Source organism: Euphorbia lathyris, chromosome 8 (assembly GCF_963576675.1).
Source record: "Euphorbia lathyris chromosome 8, ddEupLath1.1, whole genome shotgun sequence".
In the NCBI taxonomy this organism is placed as follows: domain Eukaryota; kingdom Viridiplantae; phylum Streptophyta; class Magnoliopsida; order Malpighiales; family Euphorbiaceae; genus Euphorbia; species Euphorbia lathyris.
In genome coordinates this window covers 12,692,218-12,697,256 of record NC_088917.1, presented here as the reverse complement: position 1 = coordinate 12,697,256, position 5,039 = coordinate 12,692,218, and the positions used below count along the sequence as shown (strand labels likewise).

The 5,039-nt window shown below is 33.9% G+C and overlaps 1 long non-coding RNA gene across 2 annotated transcripts; it reads right to left on the bottom strand.

The window, feature by feature from the left end:
• Positions 1-2,370: 2,370 nt before the first annotated feature.
• LOC136202431 (uncharacterized) lies at positions 2,371-4,699 on the bottom strand. Of its 2 annotated transcripts, none has more exons than XR_010674437.1 (4): positions 4,645-4,699; positions 4,432-4,512; positions 2,560-2,735; positions 2,371-2,481 (listed from the first exon to the last, which is right to left on the bottom strand). It is a non-coding gene; the product is annotated as an uncharacterized lncRNA (long non-coding RNA). The 2 variants fall into 2 exon arrangements; XR_010674436.1 differs by lacking the exon at positions 4,645-4,699 and adding an exon at positions 3,546-3,608 and having other exon boundaries at positions 4,432-4,456.
• Positions 4,700-5,039: the final 340 nt, after the last annotated feature.

Sequence of the window (5,039 nt, the reverse complement as noted above, 5' to 3'; positions counted from 1 at the left end):
TTCGACCGTCTGAATCACTCGAAATTGAAACCATAGCATCCTTATACATAGTTCTAAGTCCTAACCGAAGAGTTTTTGAGTTTCGGAAGTGTTTGGAGGGAAACGTCTTAGACAGAATTTAGCGGTGAATCGATCGGGTGTATTTTGTTCAATTAGTGACCAATGTAAGTAACTATCAACTATATTTTAAGTTTTATGTATATAGATAATTATATATCAAAGATTTTTCAGAAATTGATATTTTAGGGTTATGCAGGAATTTTGTAAAATTAGGGTTTTTCATGATTTTGCTTTTTATTGTAAAATTACGGTTCAAATGAAGCTATTGATTATGCTTCTATGTGAATTTCAGATTTTACTTGATTATGTTGATTTAAGGCTTAATTTGGTTGATTTACATATATACATATATGTTTTTGGTTTCAATATATATCTATATTGAACAAAATGAATTTGATGATTTCTTACGAATTGTTTTTGGATTGAGAAATCTGTTGCGGTTATTGTTGTTATTATTTTGGGTTGAAGTCCAAATATGATTTTTATGATACAAAAGGGCTAATTGAAGCCAAATGATTTATGGTTATGAAATAGTTTGGAATTTGATTGTGAAATGAAATTTGAGCACACTCTGATTTTATGATTTTATATCCATCGAGAGTTATCCGGATCAGTGGTTTTATATTTGAAGACCATGTTCAGTGAGGGACATGGCCTGTGTACACAGTCTGAAGACCTATTGGGTATGGCAGCGAAGTGTTGGGTAAGACCATATGAGATAGGCAATGTTAAGAGACGTCTCGATTATATATGTGGTTATGGATTGATACTTAAGGGGAGAAACTCGAGGATGGATACAATGTTTTAAGTTCATTTTGATTATGTTTTCGGTTATGATTGATTTTGATATAAGGTTTTACGTTTGATTGAATACGAGTTGGTTTGATAAAACACTTATTTGATTACAAGTTGGTTTTATAAAACATTTATTTGATTATGAATTGGTTTGATGAAACGTTTAATTGTTTTGATTCGTTTTGATAAGATGCATTATATATATAAAGTTATATGAACTTAAGTTTTGAGTATATTTTATAAGGTTTTGATTAAATCCCTTTATAAATGTATATATGTAGCTATGTTAAGTAAAGTTGGTTTTTATAGCTGATTGTTTCTTACTGAGATTTTTGTCTCACGTTTTTAAATGTTTTAATGTTTTTAGGTGAGTAAGTACAGGATATAGAGAAAGTTACCGACCGTTTAGGCGAGGTTTGGAAGTTGGCTGCTTATTGTTAGAATTATGGTTAGAACTTTGGTATTGCAATTGTAATATAATGATATTTGGTTAAATTGGAGACTCCTAATGTCACGACCCATCCCACGGACCGTGACTGGCGCTAGGGAACGGGTAAGCTCAAGCTACCGGAACCCGTAGCAAGCCTTAATATAATATACAATCAACCTTACCAATAGCCTTAACATAATTTATTATTAAGTCCTTCAATGAAGCACACAATATAATTCTCAAATTGGTACTGCGGTCTAGAATATAAATTTTAACATGATTCTTAAACAGTCATACATAATAAGATAGATGTGCTGCCCGAAGAAAGATCGTGGGCTGCAACAGACTTCTAGTTACCTGAAAAATTAAAGGAGTCAAACCTCCCATAGTGAATTAATTATATGCAATGCATGAGTAATTTAACCCTTGTGGCACACACAATAATAATAAGGGTAAATTCCAAAAAAAACCCCTGTGGTTTGATGTTGTTCCAAAAAAACCCTTGTGGTTTGGTTTTACAAAAAAAAGGACCGTGGTTTCGCCGTTACCCGAAAAACGGAAAATGACTTAACACCGTTAAAAATGCTGACGTGGCAAGGGGTAGAGTTGGAAAAATATATTTTTTTTTATTTCCCTCTTCTCTCTCCTCCTCCTTCTTCTTCCTCCTTCTTCTTCATCTCTTCTCTGAAATCTGGAAATTTCCAGATTTCTCCGCTAGAAAAAAACGCAGCCATTCCTTTCAAAGATTACTACACCGACTGGTTCAACACTCTCAAGAACCCTCTTCTTCCTCTCCTCACTCAATCCCTCTCTTCCTCGGCTCTTCTCTTCACTCCCACCATCGCAATCTCCTCCTCCACCACTTCCTCTCTTACTACGACGCTCTCGATCTCGCCGTCACCACCGATCCAAACAATCTCCCTCACCTCCTTTACCCTTGCTGCTAATCGATTAAGGAGGAACATTGAGTTTGTGCGTTTGGGATTCTGATTTTTCATGGAGCAATTAGGGATTCTGATTTTTCATGAATTGCATGATTCAATCAGTGAGTTTTTGGGATTATGTTGTTGAAAAAAAAACAAGCCCAAGCATCAATTCAAACAAAATCAATTTTGACTCAAATTTACATAGTAGAATTTCAACCTCTCCGTGAAAATGCAATCCCCATTGCTCACCTTAAATTGATGCGATCCAACCTACATAAAGCAAAACATAAATCATCACAGAGAGTACGAGAGAAAAAGATGGGAGGTAATGAGCGGAATTAAATAAACCTGAACAACCAGTTTCTGTTTCGCCTTCACTTTCAGTATACTCTCCCTCTGTCTCTTCGTTTTCCTCGTCATTTTCGCTTTCGTCACGAGAGCTTGAGGAGAAATTGTGATGGTGGTAGTGGACCCTGAGGGAATGATACGAGGCGGTTTCGATGCCGGTAGCTTTCAGAGACGATCTGGAGATCAGAAGAAGAGGAAGGAAGGAAGAAGAATGAGGAGAGAGGAAAAAGAAAAAAATAAAAAAATAAAAACGATTTTTCCAACTTTACCCCTGTGCCACATCAGCTTTTTTAACGGTGTTAAGTCATTTTCCGTTTTTCGGGTAACGGAGAAACCACGGTCCTTTTTTTTTTGTAAAACCAAACCACAAGGGTTTTTTTGGAACAACATCAAACCACAGAGGTTTTTTTTGAAATTTATCCTAATAATAATCATAATATATAATATAAGTGATCAAACAATATGCTTTTCATAAAATTATCTTATAAATAAATAGATAGGTGGTTTAATACGTGTGTTGGACCCTAAACATCAATACCTAATCTAATAATCCACCAATAATCACCATTTCACTCATATCCAATAACTGGGGGACCGAGAATAACTCAACCGACCACACACCCAGTTAGCTGGAGGACCGAGAATAACTCAACCGATTCCGTACCCAGCCTCACTTAAATCCAAAATCCACATATCATATAGCCCGAAAATATCTCAACCGAGCTTATCCATATATCACAACATTCACAATACTAGTATCATCAATATCCAATAACCCGATAGTACCTGTGCGCACAAGGTCCTGATGCCGCTCACCAGGAAGCATGTCCATAATATGTATTTATCCACAAATAATTACGTATAAATTATTATAAACAATAAAATACTTTTATAAGTAAAAACAATACTTTACTTGAAATATCATGAAATCATTTATTATGAATGCAAATGCTAAATTAAAAATGCATAACATATAATTAACTCACAAATTGCTCCTAGCCGACTGTCCTAATTTTCAGGTACTGCTGCTCCTCCTACTGGTTGAGTATCTAAAAGAGATAATATTATTTTTAGAATTTATATAAGTTTAGGGAAATATTAAAATTTATTTTGTCTCGTTTTACAGACTGTCTCCCGAAAATTCGGCAGAGTCTCTCTTATAAAACGAACACCCTCCTAGTAATAACTAGGGTCAACCCTGCAATAAAATACACTTCTATATTAAAAAATATCCAAAGTCCAAACCGGTACCCATAGACTGCAATTATCAACCCGGTTGGACATCAATCATCCGATAGTTCCATAACTGTCAGTAATTCCAATACTTTACTTCCAAAATTACTCATAATCAAATAACATATAAACATATATACTTATAATTCATTTTCATAATACCTATATCAACCAAATTAACTAACCAATAATCTTAAGAGCATAATTAATTAATTATGCTTAGTCCAATCTCCCTTCAACCTTTACTTTTAAATTATATATTCTGAAATTTATTTAAATAAGGATCCCAAAAATCATTTTTAACCCAACTTAATTTATTTTCTTTAATTTCACCCAACTATATACTTTTGTAATTTATAGAGACTAAACGGTAAGGAATTTGGCCAAAGTCCAAGAATTAATGTTGCTCCAAATAATATTTAGAATATTCTGAACTTAACCAAATAATTTTTCTACACTTATTTCGTATGTCACCGGAAAATATCACCGGTGTTCGGGATCCGCCTATCGGAAAAATTAAAGTTGATTGTTTTGCGAAATTAATTATACCACTTTGTTCCTTATGATTCCAGGAGTCTAGAATCACTCTCAAAACACCCAAAATCGACCGGAAAATTAAACTTTGGTTAGATTTCTTACTTTTTTCGGTGTAGCTCCGATTACCCCTCAAAACTGCTTGCATGCATCAAAATCTAGTGCACCCATAAGTAAATCGACCCCCTGAGTCCATTTTTGGTGTTAGAATTGCAAAATAATGAACATAGGACCGATAAATAGAGAGAATAGCAAAAGTGACGAATTTTCTCTCTCTAAATGATTTTTAAAAACTCAAAATCTCACAATAAAACTTACATGCACTTGTAGCTGGAGTTGAGAGCTTCGTTTCGGTATAAAGAACGCCAAAAACGGTGAAGAAATGAGGAAGAATGAGGTATATGAAGGGTGAGGAATGAAAATGAAAGGTTGAATGTTGAGGGAAGATGATGATGATCTGCGATCAGACAGATCCTTATTCTTAAAATAAGACCAAATTTCCATATTAGTCCTATATTTATAATATCTTTTAAAAATTGTCCAAAAGTAATTATATTTTAATTTTAACACCTTCTAACTAATTCATTTTAGCAATTAGTTTAAATATATATAATTTGGGGTATTACAATTCTTCCCCCCTTAAAGAAATTCGTCCTCGAATTTAAAATTGAAGGACTAACCTCATGTTTGAAATAGATAAGGATAATTGTTCT